Raw genomic sequence first — 24,279 nt, forward strand, 5'->3', positions numbered from 1 at the left:
AGTGGCATGATCTCGGCTCACTGCAACCTCCGCCACCCGGGTCCAAGCAATTCTCCCGTCTCAGTCTGCCTAGTATCTGGGACTACAGGCATGCACCACCACGCCCAGCAAATTTTTTGTATTTTAGTAGAGTTGGAGTTTCACCATGTTGGCCAGGGTGGTCTTGAACTCCTGAGCTCAGGCAATCTGCCCACCTCAGCCTCCCAAAGTGCTGGAATTACAGGTGTGAGCCACCACACTCTGCCCTTAATTAGGTTATTTTCTTATTATTGAGGTTTAGGAATTCCTCATATTTGTCAGAGACATGACTTGCAAATATTTTCTCTCAATCTGTAGCTTGTCTTTTTATTTTCTTGATAGTGTCTTTGGCAAAAAAAAAAGTTTTTAGTTTAAAATAAGTCCAATTTTCCAAAAATTTTTCTCGTGAATCATGCTTTTCATGTCATTTCTAAAATTTCTTGGCCTAACCTCAGAGGAAAAAGATTGACTCCTATGTTTTCTACTAAAAGTTTTATAGATTCATGTTTTAAATATAGATCTACGATCCATTTTGTGTTAACTCTTTTGTAAGGAATAAAGTTTAGGTCTAGGTTTATGTGTTTTCAAATGGATGACCCATTGTTCCAACATTATTTATTTAAAAGGCTCATCTTTCTCCATTTAAGATGCTTTTGCATCTTTAACATTAATCAAATGGCCATATTTTGTAGGTCAAAATTTTTATTCTGTATATAGTTCCCTTTTTTTTATTCTTTATATAGTTCCCTTGATTCATGTATCTATCTCTTTGCCGTTACTACACAGTCTTTATTACTGTCCATGACGGATATTGATCAATTATTTTTTAATCAAGTAAGTTCGCTTAACAACACGTTTTCTTTGGGCAATTGGTGCTATCAAACCCCTTAGTGAAAAGAAGCTTTTATTTGGTTGAGATGGGGGGAAATGGCTAGTGTGGTAAAGAATGTGCATATGGTACCTGGCCTCCAAGATTAGGGCAAAGAGTCCATCTAGGAGAAGTTAGTGGATACTGAGGACCAATATTGCTCACCTGAAAATGGATGTTAGTCATATTCTGCAGAGTTTGAATCTATTTATATGCAGTGTAATTCTTATGAAATACTGAAGGACACCCCATGCAGATATCTGTAACTATTTTCTACGTAATTCTCTTTTTTGGAACTATTTCCTGAAACTTCTAGCTGTCTCAGTTTCCCTGAATTCCAGTTTCCAGCCCCAACTCAGCAGGGCCAACAGACTCTATTTAGGTTTCCCTCACTGTGCTCATAATCTAGAAACACCCACTGAGCAGAAAACTTGGGTGACATTGGGGCTCGCCATCTTTGTTTTGCTTTTCTCAGAGTTAAGAGTCCATTGTCATTGTTACACGAAACAGTCACTCCATGTATTTTTTTACTTGCTTGTTGTTTACAGTAGAAGATTAAGTCTAATACTTAAATCATTATTATAGCTGGAAGCAGTATTCCATTTTTAAAAAAATGTTTAACTCCTTTGAATAATATTCAGTTGGGCCTGTCTATTTATGTGAATAACAAATAAAACTATATTAATATTTGCATACAGATGTTTGTGTGAACATAAGATTTTACCATGTGATTGCTAGGTATAGTAAGGATATGGTAACTTTCTAGGGAACACTTGTAAAGTGATTGTACCATTTGCAGTTTTACCATCAATGGATGAGATTTCCATTTGCTGCTCCCATCTTCATGGTTTGTCGGTTTTTGTCTTTACTTATTGTTTCTGTTCTATGAGATTTGACTTTAGTTTGTGTTTCCCTAGCAACTAATGATGTTGAACATCATTAGTTGAAATGCTGAAATCATCATTCTCAGTAAACTATTGCAAGGACAAAAAACCAAACACCACATATTCTCACTCATAGGTGGGAATTGAACAATGAGAACACATGGACACAGGAAGGGGAACATCACACTCTGGGGACTGTTGTGAGGTGGGGGGAGGGGGGAGGGATAGCTTTAGGAGATATACCTAATGCTAGATGACGAGTTAGTGGATGCAGCACACCAGCATGGCACATGTATACATATGTAACTAACCTGCACATTGTGCACATGTACCCTAAAACTTAAAGTATAATAATAATAATAATAATAAAAGAAACAGAGTCTTGCTCCGTCGCCCAGGCTGGAGTGCAGTGGCACGATCTCAGCTCACTACAACCTCCACCTCCCTGGTTCAAGCAATTCCCCTGCCGCAGGCTCCCAAGTAGCTCTGATTACAGGAGCATGCCACCACACCTGGCTAATTTTTTTGTATTTTTTAGTAGAGACGGGGTTTCACCATGTTGGCCAGACTGGTCTCAAACTCCTGATCTCAGGCAATCTGCCCACCTTAGCCTCACAAAGTGCTGGGATTACAGGTGTTAGCCACCACGCCCAGCCTGCAATGCATTTTTAGTCATGGATTGGTGTTGAATTTGGTCAAACATTTTTCCTGCATCTGTGAAGATTGGAGTATGCGGGTAAATGTTTAACAACTGACAGTTATTCTGGAAGACAGAAAGCTATAAACAGCGCTGCTGTTAACATTCATATGTAAGTTTTTTTTTTAAGTATCTGTCTTCAATTCACTACAGTTTTCTTTGAATTAGTGTTAATATGGTGTGGTTTTTTAATGCTTTTGCATTCAACCTATTTACATTTTTATATGTTTGTAGGCATCACAAAGCTGTGTCTTGCTTTTTATTAATCTATCTGGAAAAAATCAGAAAAGAAAATTCAATTGAGTTACTTAAACCATTTGCATTTAAGATTTTACTGGTATTTTTAGTTTGAATCTACCAAATAGCTATTTGTGTGTTATGATTATCACGTTTTCCTTGTACTCCTCCTGTCCTGCCTCCTTTTGGATTAATGTTATATGTTGTATGATTCCACTTTATGTTCTTTGTTGACATATTAGCTATACTATTTGTATGGGTTTCTTTAGAGTTGATAAAATACATCTTTAGCTATCACAATCTACCTTCAAGTAGTCATGTAGCACTTAACATAGAGCACAAAAACCTTAAAACAATATACTTCAACTACCATACCTCCCTCTTGGACTTGGTTTTATTGCCGTATATTTGTTTCCATCTATTTTACAAACTCCACAATATTTTTCATTATTCATTATTTTTCCTTTGAACTGTCAATTATCCTCTAAAGTAATTTTAAACAATAAATAATTATATTTACCCATATAGTTATCATTTCTAATGACCTTCCCCTTTACGTAGATTTATATTTCCATCTGATATTATTTTTCTTCTGCATGAAGGACTTCTTTTAACATTTCTTCATTCAAAAATGAAGGCAAAATTGACTCTTTAAAATATACAACAACTCAAAACCTACTGTCCAATAAACATATAAGGCAAGCCACATATGTAATTGTTAATCCATAATACCTACATTAAAATGGTAAAAACGGGTAAAATTAATTTCAGTAATGTATCTTGTTTAATGCAATATATTCAAAATATTATTATTTCAATAAATAATTATTAAAAACAACAACAGGCTGGTCTCAGTGCCCCCTCCCTTAATCCCTGCTTTGAAAGACCAAGGTGGGAGGAATGCTTGAGGCCAGGAGTTTAAGACTAGCCTGGGCAACATAGCAAGACACCATCTTAAAATTAAAAGAAAAAAAATTGCTGGAAATGGTGGCATGTGCTTGTAGTCCCAGCTACTAAGAAGACTGAAGTGGTAGGATCACTTGAGCACAGGAGATTAAGGCTGCAGTGAGTTATGATTGCACCACTACACTCCAGCCTGGATGATAGAACAAGAACTTGTTTCTACAAATAAATAAATAATACATTAATAATATGAATAATAAATTGTACAATGTTTTTGTACTACTTCTTCAATATCTGATGAGATATTATACTTACAGCATATCTTAATTTGGACTGTTTACATTTTAAATGCTCAAAAGTCCCAGACAGGTAATGGTAACTGTTTTTGGGCATCAAGGATATAAACTATTATAATCAGCTAAAACAACTATGGTCATTTTTGTTGGCTGAAAATAGAAACCATAGGCAAAGTAGAAAGTAACCAATAGATATTTGTAGGCAACTAACAAAGTGTATTACACGAACCTCATATGTCCTTTTTTCATGAATTCTTAGTTCTCATAATTATAATAATTATCCCATCTTGAATTAAATTAAATTAACTAAATTTAATTTAATTGGATTTATGATGCCCAAAATATTGATTTTAGGACTATGAGAGATAGAATCAGCTGGCCAGGCTTGAAGCAATGGAGATTGCCACCTCTTTTCTTAGTTTATAATATGAAAAAAAACTGAACCAATTATCCAGGTACTATATGTAGCTGGTACCTGGGGCAAACCTCTCATGAAACGTTTGGGGGCAACTGAATCTGTGTGGCTTTAACACAGATCTTCTCCTCATGATCTGTCTCTTGATGACATCCAATACCCTATGAATCCTTTCTCCAAGGTCTTCCAAGCAACTACGTGCAGCTTGAGCACCCCAAACCTAAAATCTGAAAATCAAAATGCTCCAAAATCTGAAACTTTTTGAGCACCAACAAGGCACCACACATGGAAAATTCCACACATAAGTATATAACATAAACTTTGCTTAATGCACCACATTTAAAATATATTGGCCAAGTTGGGAGGATTGCTTAAGGCCAGGAGTTCAAGACCAGCCTGGGCAACATAGCAAGACCCTACCTCTACAAAAAATAAAGTTAGCTGGGTGTGGTGCCACGTGCCTGTAGTCCTAGCTGCTCAGGAGGCTGAGGCAGAAGGATGGCTTAAACTCAGGAGTTCAAAGCTGCAGTGAGCTATGATTGTGCCACTACACTCCAGCCTGGATAGAAAGACACCCTGTCTGGAAAAGAAAAAGAAAAAGAAAACAAAAATATATTGTATAAAATTACTTTCAGTCTGTATGTATAAGGTGTATATGAAACATGAATGAATTTTGTTTAGATATGCGTCTTATCCCCAAAATATTTTATTACATAGATATAAATATTATAAAATCTGAAAAAAATTGAAGTCTGAAACAATTCTGGTCCCAAGCATTTCAGATAAGGGATACTAGACCTGTATAAATTATTTGGATTCCTCAAGTCCTTTGGTTAGCCCTTGTACTAACCATATACACTAATATTGGGAGAGTTTTAACATTAATTTTTTTTTTTTTTTGGAGACGGAGTCTCACTCTGTTGCCCAGGCTGGAACGCAGTGGCACGATCTCAGCTCACTGCAAGCTCCACCTCCCAGGTTCAGCCATTCTCCTGCCTCAACCTCCCTAGTAGCTGGGACTACAGGCGCCCGCCACCATGCCCAGCTAATTTTTTGTATTTTTAGTAGAGATGGGGTTTCACCGTGTTAGCCAGGATGGTCTTGATCTCCTGACCTCATGATCCACCTGCCTCGGCCTCCCAAAGTGCTGGGATTACAGGCGTGAGCCACTGCACCTGGCCAACATTAAATTTTGACTGGAAGGTTTGGTCTTTTTTGCACCTTTTTCCAGAATGTGTTTTGCCTTTTTCATATTCTTGTTTCCTTTTTATATCCTATTCCAACTTTTATAAAAAATGGTCTCTATATATGACCATTGGTCTAGTGGTAAGGTGAAGAGAAAATATTTACCTGTCTTATAGACCTCCTGCCAACCTGAAACAATGTTTCCATTCTGGAACCTGCTGCCTTGGAAAGAATGAAAGTCTGAAACTTTAATATTCCCAGGAGTCTAGTAGATTTTCCAATAAAATATTTCCCCTCACAGCCAGAACTATCTAGGCTGTATATTTAAATACCTAAATAGTTAATCAACATTGTTCAACAAGATAACCCATAGACATGAATCTCTTAACACTAGCAGATATTTAGGTAAGAAAACTTGAGATCTGATATAGAAGCAGATGAAATGGCACATAGAAAGTTATTCTCTAACATTCTTCCTCTTCTAATTCTATTTTTAGAAAAAAATAACATATATCTTTTTCTAAAAGTACATGAAGAAATAATTCATAAATAAATTTCTGTGCTCAATTACTTCTTCTTATACTGCCATATTTGGAAGATTGTATGACTGATTTGGCCACTGAAAACATATTGACTTGTATCTAAATCCCAATTCCAACATACACTAGTTCTGTGACTTGGGAACATGTCTGTATCTCTTTACACGTTTTTTCATATGTGTAACATATATAATGGATTATAAATAATGTGGATATAATACAGGAATAATAGCATTAAATTATATCTCATTCATAAAGTAGGCAGCACAGTGCTTGATACAGAGAGACCAATAAATGTCATCTCTGGGTCTGTTCTGGTTTGGTTGCCTGTTTGATCTCTTGACAAGAGGTCATTTTTTTTCCAATTGCTTTTGTGTGTGTGTTTTATATTTTTATTTTAATGTTAGAAATTGTGTGTAGAAGAGCAGTAGAGAGTAAAGTAAGTAGAACTTATGGCCAAAAAAAGACATGACTTTTCTTTGGTTAGGCTATCAGTGTCAGCGGTCTAGTCAATGTAGTCATCAGTTGAGCTAGGTTTGGGATTTGTTACTGGCATAATTTTTCTTGTTATTGGTAGAGTATAGCAGTGATTTCAACTTTTTCCAGCAGTGGGCTGCTGCTTTCTTGTACTTATTGGGTGGTCTGGGGTGCCAGGGGATCATTCTCAGCATTCTTGCTTCACCTTAAGCTTTCAGAAGACAAGTAATTCCTGTACTACAGAGGTGGTCTTTTCTTACATTCTTCCACATTTTTTTCCCTCAGTGTCACACTGCTGTTGCTTGATAATTGGGACAAGTATAATGGTGAAGCCAGGGATTTTCTTAGTTCTTCTGCTCATACCTCAGTTTTAGGCAAATCCTGTATGCTAAAACTCCTTTTGTTTCTACCTCTGCCTCAGGAAAAGTTGATGTTTTCCTGCACCCTGGGCGTCAGAGGGTCTCCTGACTCCTCTGCAGTGGCTTAGACTTAAGACATCTCCTTTAAATGACAGACACTTCCAGGAAGTACTTGAAGTTGGTGCTTGAGCACCACCAAATAGTCCTTTCTCAAGTCTTTTGCTTTGCTCCCATTTTTTCATTGCCACCCAATGGAATACTATGAAAAAGACCTGGAGAAATGTATGTGGACTACCCATATGCCTGAGGTGCCCAGGGATTCTACACTGTTATGTTAGCCCACACTCAGTTCTTAAGAATCTGTTAAAACTTTTGTTGTTTTCTTCTTACTCACTTCTATGGTGGCTTCTCCTTTCACCCATTCTCTGCCAAATATGAAACAGTTTGTGTGAACCTTCTCTGTTGGAAGGTCTTGTCACCCTTCGGAAATCAGCTCATTTGGTTGCTTTGTAATCTCAGCTCTTTAATGCCTTACTCAAATTATGATTTTTATATATTATGTTGATTTGGTTTTGTTTTGTTGTTATCTTGTGGCTTACTACATCTTAATGGAAACACCTAATATGAAGCATTTCTGATCTGTGATGGAAATGACTAAGTAGATTATTTATAGAGATATAACATGTTATATGATGCTTTATACATGCAAGATGCTCAATAAATATTTAAAATCAAACTCAATTGTATAGGGGACTTCAATTCAGAAGCTGAACTTTTGTAATTCCAACTAGACTTTCATTCTATAATTCAAAAAATTGAATTAAACTATTTATAGTAACCGTACATGATCAATAAAAGCTTATTTTACATATCCACATATGCAAAGTATAATATTTAAATAAGTTTTTAGTGGAGAAAATACAAAGTAAGACTTTATTATCAGTATTTTGATTCAATTGCAGAACTTAAAAAAAAAAACTCTAAGTCTATATTTGAAAGAGTAAATACTTTGTGGAAAAGCATTTAAAAATTATAATAAATTAACAGTTAATTTTCCAATGTTTTATACTTTTTGAACAAATATTAAAAGTCAAAACCTAATCTGTTGGATAAAAATAATAACCTAAAGCATTTTAGAATCCTTTGTCAATATATGCATACTCAGAGCCTTTCTGAAACTTAGATTAATGTTTACTCACAGTATTTATCACTAAGGTATGTTGGAATAACATTGGAGCTAAAAAAAGGGATAAATACAGAATAGCATTTGCATAAGAAGTATTCTTATCAAAATAAAAAATAATATTAAAATTGATATTTATTACCCATCATAATTGAAGTAGAAATGACACAGGATTTTTCTTAGCCACTTTGCCAGCCAGAGACCTCCAGTCAGCAATGCTCCCGCCCAGGCCTCACTTGGCCCCGGGTTCATGACAGGAGGCATCCCACCAGCTTGGCTTGCCAGGCAAAGTTTGGCTTGTGCTCCAGTGCAGATCCCACAGATGCTGCAACTGCACACTCAGCCCCTGGCTGCAGGGGATGTGTGGGTGAGCTAGTGTGAGGTCTGGCTGGTCACTGCAAGTGCTGGCACAGGAGCAGGCTCTGTGCAGGGCTTGTGGCTGGACCAGGCATGTCACAAGTGACTCCCATGGTAGACTCCAGTGTCCAGACAAGGGAAATATGGTGGCACCCAAACAAGGAAGCCCACAACCCTGAAGCCCCAGAGAGGGTGCTACAGCATGCTAATAGCTCTTTTAGTCCTGTCATCCACAGCCTCATGGACAGCAGTGTGTTAACAGCTCTGTCAGTCCCATCACTCCACTCTGGCCCATGGCTCCGAGAATAGATTGGCCCCACCACTGCTTCCCATCACATGGGGTGAGTGCCCTTCACCAGCAGAGGGCAGAGGGCCACAATGTTACAGTCTTCTTTGTAATTCCTGTGTTTGGTGGGTCCTGAGTTTTTGTCCCTCATCAAAGAAGAATGAGGTTACACTGATGAAGAGTGAGGAGGGAGGAGAAGAGTTTTACTGAGTGATGAAACAGCTTTCAGCAGAGAGGGGATGTGAGGGTAGTCCCCCACCTAAAGTTGTGTGGTCAGTCTCCCAGTGTGGCTGGGTCTGGGGCTTTTATGGGCCCAGAATGGGAGAGTGCATGCTGATTTGCTTGTGAGTAGGCAAAAAAGGCTAAAACAAAGGCACTACTCAAAGGTGGACATGACAGTGTGAAAACCAGTCAGGGAAGAGTAGGTATATGTAAAATAGGTGAAGGGTGGGGATCAGTCAGAGGAAAGTGCACCAAATGGGAAGCGAGGTTCTCAATCTGGCCTGTGGATTTACCCAGAACTTGTAGCTTGGCTTATAGGCTTTAAGCTGTCTTTGGTTTGAAGGTGGGATTTTACCAGGGACCCTCCTCCATCTGCCTAGGCATTTGACTGCCTCCTGCCACTGTCAGAATGTTCTTAACTAAATTTCTCTTGGATTGTATTATGATATAATGCCTAAAAGATACATTTTTTAAAAACCTATAACTCAGCAAAAGCTATACAAGTAGTGCTGAGCAGCATATCATGAAGTCACATCTTGGCTGCTGTCAAAGGCCTAGAGAAAAAAACTTGGTAATACCACTTCACAAATATTTGATCAAGGGTTTCTCAACCTTGTCACTATCATTGACATTTTAGATATGATAATTGTTTGGGAGATGTTCTGTCCATTGTAAGCTTTTTAGCAGCATTCCTGGCCTTTCCTCAGTAGATGCCAATAGCACCCAACGAATTGAAAAAATCAAGTATTGCCTAATGTCTTTTATGTAGGGGAGGAGGGACAAAATCACTCTTGGCCAAGAACTATTACCTAACTCTATCCACTGGTACTGGCACTAGTTTAACCTGAAGCATAAATCCAAAGGTATGGATTTTCAATTTTTTAGAGTCTCAAACTCTGAAAGCTAAAATTATCATAGTGCCTAATGAGCTTGATATGGTTTGGCTATGTCCCCACCCAAATGTCATCTTGAATTGTAGGTCTCACAATCCCCATGTGTCTGGTGGGAGGTAATTGAACCATAAGGATGGTTACCTCCATGCTGTTCTCATGATAATGAGTTCTTATGAGATCTGATGGTTTCATATGGGGCTTCCCCCACCCTGCCCTTCACTCTGCACTTCTCTCTCCTGCCACCACATGAAGAAGGACATGTTTGCTTCCTCTTCCACCATGGCTAAGTTTCCTGAGGCCTCCCCAGCCGTGCTGAATTGTGAATCAGTTATGCCTCTTTCCTTTATAAGTTACCCAGTTTTTGGTATGTCTTTACCAGCAGCTTGAGAATGGACTAATATGGTAAATTGGTACTGGTAGAGTGGGGCGCTGCTGTAAAGATACCCGAAAATGTGGAAGTGACTTTGGAACTGGGTAACGGACAGTAGTTGGAACAGTTTGGAGGGCTCAGAAGAAGAGAGGAAAATCTGGTAAAATTTGGAACTTCCTAGAGACTTGGGGTGCTCAGAAGACAGGAAGATGTGGGAAAGTTTGGAGCTTCCTAGAGACTTGTTGAATGGCTTTAACCAAATGCTGATAGTGATATGGACAATAAAGTCCAGGCTGAAGTGGTCTCAGATGGAGATGAGGAACTCATTGGGAACTCATTGGGAGGCAAAGGTGATTCTTGTTATGCTTTAATAGAGAGACTGGCAACTTTTTGCCCCTGCCCTACAGATATGTGGAACTTTGAAATTGAAAGAGATGATTTGGGGGATCTAGTGGAAGAAATTTCTAAATGGCAAAGTGTTCAAGAGGAAGCAGAGCATAAAACTTTGGAAAATTTAGGCCAGGTATGGTGGTTCATGCCTGTAATTCCAGCACTTTGGGAGGCTGAGATGGGTGGATCATGAGGTCAGGAGATCAAGACCATCCTGGCTAACATGGTGAAACCCCATCTCCACTAAAAATACAAAAAATTAGCCGGGCGTGGGGGTGGGCGCCTGTAGTCCCAGCTACTCAGGAGGCTGAGGCAGGAGAATGGCATGAACCTAGGAGGCAGAGCTTGCAGTGAGCCGAGATCGCACCATTGCACTCCAGCCTGGGTGATAGGCAAGACACTGTCTCAAAAAAAAAAAAAAAAAAAAAAAAAGTTTGGAAAATTTGTAGCCTGACAATGTGATAGAAAAGAAAAACCCATTTTCTGGGGAGAAATTCAAGCTGGCTACAGAAATTCACATAAATAACAAGGAGCCCAGTGATAATCACCAAACAATGGGGAAAATGTCTCCAAGGCAAGTCAGAGACCTTCATGGCAGATCCTCCCATCACAGACCTAGAGGCCTAGGAGAGAAACATGGCTTCCTGGGCTGGATCCAGGGCCCCCTGCCATGTGTAGCCTAGGTACTAGATGTTCTGTGTCCCAGCTGCTCTAGCCATGGCTAAAAGGAGCCAAGGTACAGCTCAGGCCATGGCTTCAGAGGGTATAAGCTCCAAGCCTTGGCAGCTTCCATGTGGTGTTGAGCCTGTGGGTGCACAGAAGTCAAGAATTGAGGTTTGGGAACCTCTGCCTAGATTTCAGAGGATGTATGGAAATGCCTTGATGTCCGGCCAGAAGTTTGCTTCGTGGTCAGCGTCCTCATGGAGAACCTCTGCTAGAGCAGTGCAGAAGGGAAATGTGGGGTTGGGACCACCACACAGAGTCCCCACCGGGGTACTGCCTAGCAGATCTGTAAGAAGAGGGCCACTGTCCTCCAGACCCCAGAATGGTAGATCTGCCAACAGCTTGCACCATGTGCTTGGAAAAGCCACAGACACTCAATGCCAGCCCATGAAAGCAGGTGGGAGGCAGCTGTATCCTGCAAAGCTACAGCAGTGGAGCTGCCCAAGGCTGTGTAAGTCCACCTCTTGCATTAGCATGACCTAGATCTGAGACATGGAGTCAAAGGAGATCATTTTGGAACTTTAAGGTTTAATGACTGTCCTATTGGATTTCAGACTTGCACGGGTCCTGTAGACCCTTCATTCTGGCCAATTTCTCCAGTTTTGAATGATTATATTTGCCAAATGCCTGTATCTCATTGCATCTAGGAAGTAACTAACTTGCGTTTGGTTTTGTAGGTTTATGAGCAGAAGGGACTTGCCTTGTCTCAGATGAGGCTTGGACTGTGGACTTTTGAATTAATGCTGAAATGAGTTAAAACTTTCGGGAGGGCATGATTGGTTTTGAAATATGAGGACATGAGATTTGGGAGGTGCCAGGGATGGAATGATATGGTTTGGCTGTGTCCTCACCCAAATTTCATCTTGAATGGGAATTCCCATCATCTCCACGTGTCAAGGGAGGGACCCGGTGGGAGGTAATTGAATCATGGGGATGGTTACCTCCATGCTGTTCTCATGATAGTGAGTTCTCATGAGATCTGATGGTATTATAAGGGTCTTCCCTCCCACACCCCTTTGCTCTGCACTTCTCTCTCCTGCCACCATATGAAGAAGGATGCATTTGCTTCCCCTTCTGCTATCATTGTACATTTCCTGAGGCCTCCCCAGCCATGCTGAACTGTGAGTCAATGAAACTTCTTCCCTTTATAAACTATCCAGTCTTGGGTATGTCTTTATTAGCAGCGTGAGAATGGACTACTACAGAGCTATATATTCAAATATGTCAAAATGTACATACTGATATTTTAGGAAAATCCATAGGATATTCACTGAGAGGAAATTAATACGATACAGCCTTCACTTAGATTTTTCTCAGGTTGCTTCTACAAATCTGAATGTAAGTAGCAACATAAAACTTGGGCATTTACATGGAGAGCATAGTACTAGAGAATCCAGGTCTCTTAAGGCATGCACATGTTGTACAATTACCTAGGTTGCATTAATTATGCCATTTCTTGAGTAACACATAATTTAGGATTATAAAGACCTATAGACATTTGGTTTCCATGTAATTTGACTTTACTGTTCAAAGTTCAGGGAACTTCTTTTGTTGTGCTATGAAAAACAAAATGAAAGTTGGGATTTATAAAATCAATACTGAAATTAGAGCAGCAAAACCATATACAAGATGGTAAGTGACAGATACTTAAACAACCAAAGAAAATCAAAACATCCTTCCCTTTCATGGCATCACAACATTTCTATCATTTCACACCAGTCTTAATTGTCTTCTCAGTTAACTTTCCTCCACCTTTCTCTGCCTTTTATAGAGAAGTTTTCTCAGTCAAACTAATTCCTAGACTTTTAAAAAGGTGAAATGGAGAGCCAGCAGAGAAGGAATGAACCACAGAGGCTTGATGTGGACAGGAGACAAAGCCTATCTATAGGTGAAGCTGACATAATAAAATCACAAGAGACAAAGAAGGGGAGGGAGGTCAGGAGGAAGATGAAAATAGTCTTCCAAAACTAGGATTAGAGATGATTTGGATGGGACTTGGAAAATAACAGGTTTTGAGCCAATGAGGAGTGTGAGAAACTTGGAAGGGGGGACAAGAGGTACACAAGAACAATTGCAAAGTGTTGGAATTAGGTCTATAAAGCTTTTGAAAGACATGAGCTAAAACCCTGAATTTTATGTTTTATTACTTCTTCTCACTTTTACTTTGTTCCTTTAAATGTATTCCCTGTAGAATCATTAAATTTAACTTTTTAACAATGAAATCTAGGACTTATTAATAACTAATTTACATTGCTGGAATTTCTACCTTGTGGTAAATGAAACAATATCAGTTAAAATTTTTGAATATTAAGTCACTGAGAGATGAAATCATTCCTTCAGTGAGAATTCCCTAAATGTGGATAGTAGGACAGTTTCCTTAGCCCTCTCCCACTTTCCCTAGTGGCATTGACTTAACTTTGGCACTCAGGAAAAACCACCATCTGGAAACACATGCAGGGTAGTCCTATTATAGAGCAGTGCTGAAGAAAATTAGAAGCCACGCCAGTGTTCCCAGGACAGCAACTCAGTCGATATCCTCTTGATTCCATATAACACTATTCAGTTATTTATGGCATTCCAATGGATCCCCTGCTGCTTGCTTGATAAACCTTTGTTAATCTAAATTAGTCAGTGTTGACGTAAGCCTAGTTCTTGACCTGTGGGTCAGAGAAGGATATTAATTATGCCTAAACTTTGATACCTGTCTGTCAAGTGCCCTCTGTTTTTATATGAGCCTCAATTCTGCTGAAACAATGGAATGTTTATATTTGTAATACATCACAAGAACATTTCACTAAACTCTTTGATAGCAGCATAATTGTGTGTTACATTTTAAAATAAGGCTGAGTTTATACTTCTGCTTTATACTGGGATCTTAAAGGATGATGGTTACTATATTGAATGACAAATCATTATCACCCAGGACCGGAAATATAAATAAAGAAACAAGAAATAGTAATGAGGTAGAAATGACAATGTTGCAATGTCATCTGCATATATAATTTCTCCAATACAAGTAAGAGAGCCACTCACGAGGGTGTTCAGATGGTTAATTATCTGTTAGCTTCTTGAAGTAAAATCCTATGCCAACTGGTGTAATAGTCATAGCATGCAGATAGAGCAAGTCAAAAATTGTATCTGATGACGTCCTATAAAAATGGCAAGCACATATTTTGCTAATTTAATTTGAGTATATGGTTTATATGCTTTTGAAAAATAAAATCTTTATTTTTCACCTCAAAAAGTCACCCACTCTTCCTAAGCAGAAAATTATTAAAGAAATGCAAGCCATTTCACACTTCGGCACTAATATTTCACTTATGTAATATGTTCGCAAATTTGGGGCATTTCATCATTCAGGATATGGCTAGTAGGCTTTTTATTTCCTCCGTTTCTTTTAGAGATAGGGTGGTTATGTTTGTTTGTTTGTTTACTTTTAGTTTATTGGGGGGCTTTATTGTTCCTCCAAATATGAGACTCTGTGAATGTAGAGACTAAAACCAGTAGAAAAAGATTGGTTAAAGAAATTCGCTCTTATTTGTTCAATATAATTTTCACAAAACATATACTATAAATATTTTAAAACTTTTTTGAAAAGTGTTTTATCCATATGTTTTTATATATGTTTAAGATTAATTTGTAACAGATTGGCTTTGTTTATATATGTGGCATCTCCCGTGATTCTCAGGCTCCCTCAATTGTGTTTGCAAAATGTATTTTCATAATGCTCAGAATCTTGTACCCACAAAAGACAAAATTCAACCAAATGTTTATTTCACTTCACCCCACCCCCCACCTCCCCCACCACTGATTTCTGCCTTAGGACTCAATAAATTTAAAATTCCAGAGGTTCTCAATAGGAGCAGAATTTTCCTATGGAGATATTTTAAATTTCATATATTTGTCTTCTGACCTAGCTCCAATCTGAGATTTCTAATAAAGGTAATATCTGTTATACATATATATATTTTTATATATACATATATATTTATATATATATATACACACATACATATATATGTACCTATATACATACATATATATGTACCTATATACATACATATATATACATATATATACACATATATGTGTGTGTATATATATACACACACATATATGTGTATATATATGTATGTGTGTATATATACACATATAATTTTATTCAGAGAAGCTGTATCTAGACATGATTTGAATGTTACAAGCAACAGAAAGCACTTCTGACCTATTTAACCAGAGAAGACATTTACTGATATTACATTGACATGTTCACAGTCTGATAAGCATCTCAGAAATGGACAAACCAAAAACAGCTAGGCAAGAGCAAGAGCAGCAGCAAAGTCATACCCCAAAATCCAAACCTCAGAGAAGACTCCTGGCCCATGAGTACCAGATGCTACCCCTGCACTGCCGCTGTAGCTGGCTCTGGGCACTCTGCATGGCACTGACCCTGCCTTCTCTGATGCCCCTGAAATATGAATGATGTTGATGCTAGGCCACCATCTATCCTGAAAATGGATTCTCACCCTTGCTCATTTGTTTTCTAGTTCCTAACTCAGAATATGGGGTGATGCCACCAATTGTCCTAGACAAGCCAGAAGGGATGCTGGGAGACTGAGTGTCTGGCAGTTTTATCTTTAGTGGGGGATTCCTAAAATACAGAAGTTTAGAAAATGGTCACAAGGGCCTGGGAAGAAAAGTACGTGTATTTCACTCTTGAATCCTGCTAATATAAAACTATTTGAAATCCTTCTCTTTATTGGTAAAATATGTACTTTTAAACATACATAATTGCTAATTTAAGTTTACTAACAGTTTTTTAAAGAAATGAGTACTCTAAAGCACTGGTTCATAATACACAAACAGACATAAGCTGCACTAAAGCAAACAAAAAACACAGAAAACAAATCCAATAACACTGAGCGAGAAAAATATACATCACTCCAGAATAATGAATATTTTATTTTACATTTATTTTACCAATCCATAATACTATAAATCTTAATCTACCATGTATTTCTCATATTTTAAACATGGTTATAGAAAAATGAGAAGGCCTGGGTTTAGCCTTGGCTATGCTATTAATGCACTGTGCTCCCTAGGGGAGTCAGCTATTCTCTCTGTGTCTCATGTTCCTATTTCGTAAAATAGGTGCATCAGCACAGGGTCAAAATACCTCTCAGAGTGCTTAAAAGAAAGTAATAATAATCTTCCCCCTGGCTAGCTCATTCTCACTCTAGAGTCCCCTCATCACAGTGATCCTCCCAGACCACTTTCGATTAGCTCCTAATAGGAACTTACACTCTTACCAACCTGATTTTAGTTCTTCTGTCACTCTCTAAAAACATCTTGTTTATTTAGTTGTTCATTATTTGTCTTTCCACCATGAAAATATAAGCTTCCAACAGTCAGAGCAAGGTTTGACTTATTCAGCAATGCGTCACCAGAATCTAGGACAGAGTCCAGCCACAGCAGCCATTTCACAAATATCTGTAAACAAATAAATGAATGGAGAAAAGGGCATGAAAGCACATCAGAAAGGTTAAAATATCGATAGAAATTAAAATCTCTATAGAAAATTTTGTCAAGCATTACCACAAAAGTAATCTAAAGCATGTATCTCTGTTGTCAACTCTGTTGTCAACAAAATTTTTACATTTTAGCAAATACTACAAATATGATTCATCTTCCAATTCTGGCAGAAATATATTTTTACATATACATAAAGAATTGCACAAGAAGATTTTATATGTCTCTTTCAAAATATTTTTCTTTTCCTGTAAGGAGAAACTTCCTATATTACATAGACAAGTTTGCCGTGATGAATAAGGTAAGATCAAAGGAGGACAGCAGGCACCTACTTCTCTTTCTTTGGTGCTATGGTTCACCTAATATGCTCTCATTCTTTTGTCTTTACAATGATATACCATTGCCACTGGCCTTCTAAATGCTTTTTTAATTTCTCCCCCCTGCTGCACTGCATGATTTTTATGAGGATGAACAAAGAATTACTAGTCCATTTCAATCAGCAGTAAATCTCCCTTTTGCCCTTGTTGCTTCTTAACAGTACTTTTAGTCTTATTTTCTGAAAATGATTAATTCAAGTGGAAAGATACTATATTGTAGCATCCTTGGATAATACCTTTTCTTTCTGACTAACTGCTGTCGTGGATGCAACTCCTGTGCATTGCACTTGACCAAGGTTTTGACACTTTTCTTGTAAGAGCACACCAAACCAGGAGTAGACAGTCCATGAGATTGGCACCATCACAACACATGAAATATGCCCAGATTCTGACATTTTCTTTCCTTATTAATTTGCAGAGGTTATTTCTGTCTTTGAACATAGGTTTGTTACTTGTAGTATAAAAGTCTATAGTTCCTTAGAAATTCATAGTCGAGAATTTGATGGGAGATGTGGCCTGGGAAATTCCATAAAGGCTCAGGTTAAATACCTTAGAAATGGAGATAAAAAGAATTACTGTATTGCTTGTATACACAAAACAAAACTAAAAAATTATTTCCTCATTTTAATATATAAAACAATAGGTTTGTGTAAGACAGTCTAAGGGAGAATTTGGTCAACTGAGGTTGGAAAAGCAGAGTGATACACTGGAGGCTAGAGTGCCAATCCAAGAATCAGTATTTCAGGTTTTATTTTCAGCTTTGTGACATACTTATTTTATGACCTGAGAGTAATAACTTAAGATTTTGGATCTGAGCTTTTCTATCTATAATTTAAGGTACCATCTGAATTTAAAAACACTACAGTCACTAGTAGAGTTCCTGCATTATTCGGGATTATCCAGAAAAAACAGAACCAAGTGTGTGTGTGTCTGTGTGTGTATATATATACATACATATATACACAACAGTGTGTATATATAGAGAGAGGGGGGAGAAGACAGAGAGGAGATTTATTATGGGAATTGGCTCATGAGATTATGGAGACCAAGAACTCCCACAGTCTGCAATCTGGAGAACTAGGAAAGCTGGTGGTTGTAATTTAGTCCAAGTCCAAAATCCTGAGAACAAGGGAAGCTGATGGTGTAACTCCTGATCTAAAGACCTGAGACTAGGTATAGTGGAGGAGGGTCTACGGTTGGGTCCGGAGGCTGAAGAATCAGGAATGTCAATGTCTGAGGGCAAGAGAAGATGGATGTCCCAGTCTCAGCTGAAATAGAGACAGAAAAAAGTCGCCCTTCTTCTTCCGTTTTGTTCTATTTAGGCCCACAACAGATTGGATAATGTGCACTTACACCAGTGAATATGATCTTCTTTACTTAGTCTTCCTATTCAAATTATCATCTTTTCAGGAAATACCCTCACAGACACACCCAGAAAGAATATTTTACCAGCTATCTGGACATCCCATAGCCTACTCAAGTTGACACATAAAATTAACCATCACAGTTCTCAATCAGACATGCAACCTCAAGCTTTGGTTTGCAATTATTTGTCCCAAATTAATTTTGGAGTTCTTGGTCTCCATAATCTCATGAGACAATTCCCATAATAAATCTCCTCTCTCTCTTTCTCTCTCTTTATATATATACACACACACTCTTTTGTATATGTGTGCATGGGGCTTGTATATATATATATATATACATACTCTTGGTTCTATTTTTCTGGATAACCCCGAGAAATGCAGGGACTCTACAAGTAACTGTAGTGCTTCTAAATTCAGTAACTGATCTGTCTCATAGATGCCTGGCTCCAAAAAAGAAAGAACTGATTGTTTGTAAGGCATTCATAAAATACAAGTAATACCACATAGATGAGGAAATGCGAGTTTTTCCTTTGTTAAGGTACTCATTTGAAACTCAGCTTCCTTGAGACAGATTCAGAAAAATGCAGACTAGAAACTGCACTTTTTTATGAGGATGTTTATATATGAGGAGAAGGGAAATTTTTGTTTGTTTCATGGTGAAGAAGTGAACAAAGTTAGTTATAGACCAAATTTTGAAAAACATACCATTTTTAGCTTTTTAGTTTTTTAATACGCCTTTTTATTATATACTAAATTATCCCTTCTTAAGAACAATGGAATTGCTCTTATTTTCCCAAAACAATGACAACCCAGTCATCCCTTCTACAAGAAAACTGCCTCAGTATCATCAATGTCCTAGTTTACCATTTAAAATAATTATTTCAATAGGTTAAATAACTTATTAGGAAAAAAGCATTTTAGAGAGATGGATGCTTCTCAAAATATCCTACATGGGTAAACGATGCTGTAAAGGAAAGAAGGCAGACTAGGATGTATCTTTAAAAAAGTGATGGGAATAGGTTGTTTCCTGGCCTGGGACATTTCTGTTCTTGGAACACTTTTCCTAAAAAGGGAGCCAGACATTTTGAGTTCCTTTCTTGTGAGCTTTCCTAAGAAAGGATTTTAGCCTGGTTTTTATCATATTCTCATAAATACTCTGTGCTTTACTTTCACTGGCTAGTGATGATGTGCAACTTCTTACAGCTCTTAAGCCAAAGTTACCTGGAAAGTTCTTCATGACATTTGGTCTCACATTTGGGCCATTTTACAGCCTATTATAGAGACATCTCTATTTTTAAAATAGAAAACTTTTCTTTGTTGCTTCAAAGTTAGGGGCATAGCAAGGTTGATTCTAGAATAATAGAAATATTAGTAGAGTAATAGTATAGGCAAAGTAACAAACCTGAAAATAGACATAATAACAACAAAAGTAATAATAATAGAATAACTTAAGACAAACCTTGCATAATGAAAGATATAGAAGAATTTTATTTTGCAACTACAGCTTCTAGGATTCTTTCTATCTGCAGTCCCACGAATAGTGGGCCCAGAGTGAGCCCATTTTCCTAGGTTACACAGATACTCTGGGTGCTCAAGTTTACTGCTTTAGATCATGTCAAGAAGACTTGGAGAATAGTGCATGGGATACACATTGCCTGCCCCTCATAGGTTTAACAGTTGGGCAAATTCATTTATTTAGTGCTTCTTTCTTGTCATATCTCCAGTTGCCTAAAGCAAATTCAAATGATGATCTCTAATGCATTTTTAGTGCGGAGAAATTTAGACCATGGTTTACACAAAAAGAACAGCAGATGAATGCATATGTGGTGCTTAGATGTATTAAGGTTTCAAAATACAAAAAGAAGCCAAAGTCCTATAATGAATGGGCCATATAGTGAAAAAGGACAATAGCCTTAGTCCAATGTGCTATGAGAAAATCTCTGGGTAGCAGTTGTTAATTGGCAATTGGACTTCTGGAGAGTATGAGAAAGGACAATAGGTGAGAACATGTCAACTTAGGGAAAGAGAAAAAAATCCCACTGGCAGGGCTACAGAACCCAGAAATAGAGCACATTTTAGAGACGAGATAGATGAAGCATGTCTAAATCAGTGTTTATTGAGGCTTTCTTTAAAAAAATCAGGATAGTTTTAGTATATAAAGAGTGAATACTCAATATTTATTTTTCTTTCTGGATGATAAAGTATTAACCTGAAATTTTAACTCTTCATGAAGGTTCGTATTTTTTCCCATTGTGTGAGGCTAAAAAAAATTCTGACTAAAACTGAGGCAAAAAAGAAAAACTGCATTGAAAGAAAGTAAATTAAAACACTCTTTTGTTCATTAAAACTTGTCCTTAGTTGACAAAATCCCAACAGAAATAGCTGTATTCCATTTAGTGGGGTGCAGGGAGGGGCAGAGCCTTTCCAATTCTTATAAACGATCAGAAAAAATAACAAACAAAATATTAACTATCCTTTCAAATAGTTCAATTGGGAAATAATGATTAGTGTCAGACATAATATCACAAGGTCAATAACCTTTCATCCCACTGTGCAATATTTTACTGTGTTTGCCCCAGAAATCAGTTACGATAGACTCTACCATTTGTCATGTACATCATTTGGATTTTCTGAATGTACGAAGAGATGACCTTAACCATTCCACAACTAGTAGAAGTTGAAGGTCATGCCATATGTCATTGAAAAGAAATTTTCCTCTAAATTGGCAATAAACTCTTGACTTTGACCTGTGACTTTAATGCCATGAAGTAAAATGTTTTTCATCTTTGCAATTTACATAGAAAACACATGTACTTTATTCTACTGGACTGTTCTTTTACATCTTTAAGGATAAATCTTGTTCTTTTACATCATCAAGAGTTCATTTAAAAGGAAGTATTCAAGCAGCAAGATGTACTTGCTACTAAAATGAACTTCCTTATAGAGAATAGTTTTTGAACAATTTCTCTTATTTTCTCTACTGCATGTTTGATAGTCAGAAACAGAGGTAAATATCAATAACTTAAATAATCTGAGAAGCCTTAAACATTATGCAGTTGAGAATTAAAAATAATTCTTTTCTAAACTCTGTAAATATTTAAGACCCATGTTTCAAAATATCTTTATCAGTTGTTACCTTTTCTCTGCACATGACTTGTTTCTGTGAAAAAGAGAAAGAACTTTGGTTAAATACTCTGTCGCATTTAATATATTTAACATCTTATATAACACCATTACAATTATGCAATTTACAAACTGGATTTTATCTGCCAAATGCTCTGTAAGAAAAATGCAATGTATTCATATACCCCTAAAATCTAAAGTTGTATTTTGTTTAGTTCAAAACACATCTTTCAGACCTTTCATTTAATTTCATTTTCTATCATACATACCTTGTAGATGCAGTTTGTGTTTCTTAGTGGAAAAGAAAATAAAATGTTTCTAAAGGCTTACTTAGAGCCACCAACGCCAGGGTAATTTTTATATTTTTTATAGAGATGGGGTTTTGTTATGTTGCCCAAGCTGGTCTCAAACTCCTGAGCTCAAAGCAATCTGGCTGCCTCAGCCTCCCAAAGTGCTGGGATTACAGACATGAGCCACCCTGCCCAGCCTGAATACTTTATTTCTATTTTACTCACTTATTTGTGTATCACAAGTGATTGTTGCAATACATTTAGCATTCCATCTTATAATATATGCAAAATACTCATATATTTCATATTTTAATGACAACAACTTCATTCATTTATTCATTTTTTAATTTCTTCTCTCTTCTCCTATGTGATTATGATCTTTCTCTGGGCAATAAACACACTGGAGTCATCTTTTTGCATTAATATTTGGCACGTATGGAAAACTATAAATGTGTGTTGGATATTGGTAAGGAAAGGAAAATAAAATCCTATACATTTAGTATCTGTTAATTATGAAGTATTTCATTTAGGAACTTTTTCTAAAACTTCCTCTTTAGAGTTGCAAGTGCTTGATGTATTTTAGTGTACTATGTTTGGGTTTGAAACTTGGCTCCTACACTTACTAATTATGAGGATTTGGACAGATACTTGGCCTTGTATTCCTTGGGTTTTCCACATGTAAAATGCATATGATAATTGTAACAACCATATAGAGTTACTAGTAGGATAATTTGGGCTATTATAGGTAAGATGTCTTGAGCAGTACCTGGTACATAGTAAATGCTATGATTATGGTTGTCTTTTATTAATGTTTATTTATTTAAATATAGAAATAATACCTACTGCATAGGTTTGTTAGCACTAAATGAGACAGTCAATGTAAAGAAAGTAACACAGTGTTCAGGTAGATTGAACGTGGGGTATGAGAAAGCAGATTCAAGAATGACTAGGGCTTTTCTCCTGAGCAACTAGAGGCAAAGAGCTGTCAGTAATTGAGATGAGGGAAACTGTGGGAGGAACATCTTTAGTAGGAGTAAATCAGGAGACAATATTGGAAATGTTAAGTTTGCAACTTTATTAAATAATTAAATATAGATTTTGAGCAAGCAACTGAGTATGGAATGAAAAAGAAAAAATACAAATCAATAATTCTAAAATGAAAGTACACACTTGTCCTTGAAGCCTAAATTGAATTATTTAAACCATTTTATACAACAATGGTTTCTAATTTATTAGATATTTGGGACCTTTTCAAAAGCAGATGACAGACACATGAACATATACATACAAAATATGCATACATTTAATTTTTATGCTTTGGTGATTTTATCTACATAAACCATAGAGACAATGCTGAATAAAAGTCTGATCCTCTTTTTCTAATTTTTTGTGCAAAATAACACTCACTTCCTGTAAACAACTTTAGTAAGTTGCACAAGCAAAACCAAATATAAACTTTATTTCTGCATAAAAGTTAATTTCAATAGACAGCTGCTGTTATTTGGCTTATATGGGAAGCTGAAAGTATATACAGCATATTCAATTTGTTTAATGAATTCAAAATGTTTTATTCTGATGATAGCAAAGTTTTAAAACCAAAATTCATAGAACTACCTTCTACCAAATGGTATCAGAGTTCTCATAGTTTACTTCAAAATTCTCATTGAGTTCTGTCAAAGAGCAACTGCATTTTCCAAGAATCTGAATTGAATTTCTACCAGTTTCTTTGTCTGCAAACCCATGGAATCATCTGGTAAGATCTTATCAACCCTCATAAAAAACGTATTCCAGTATTGAAATATTTACATAGTTATCTATCTCAGATCTCCTCTTCCAAAATTGTGGTTTGGCAAAAACATTTCTAATTTTAGCAGCATTAGTCATGGTAACTATAAAAAGTTGAATGAGTCTATTTTTCTCTTTCCTAAAACCAAACCTGTTATACAAGTTACCTAAACAGTGATTAAAAGTATTCCTATAAAACTGTTCTGAATCAGTTGTAGCAGTGAACAATAGAAAAGGAAATTAAAACCACAGTTCCACTTAAAATAGCATAAAGAGGATATTACTCTTACAAATAAATTTAACAAAAGAAATGCAAAACTTTTACTCTGAAAATTACAAAATATCGCTGAGAGAAATTAAAGAAGGCCCAAATAAATGGAAAGATACCTCATAGACCAAAAGATTTAATATTCTTAAGATGGGACTGTACCTCAAATTGATCTATATATCCAAAGCAATTCCTACGAAAACCCCAGCTGGCTTTTCTGTAGAAACTGACAAACTAATAT

The sequence above is a fragment of the Pan troglodytes genome, chromosome 4 (assembly GCF_028858775.2).
Source record: "Pan troglodytes isolate AG18354 chromosome 4, NHGRI_mPanTro3-v2.0_pri, whole genome shotgun sequence".
Lineage (NCBI taxonomy): Eukaryota > Metazoa > Chordata > Mammalia > Primates > Hominidae > Pan > Pan troglodytes.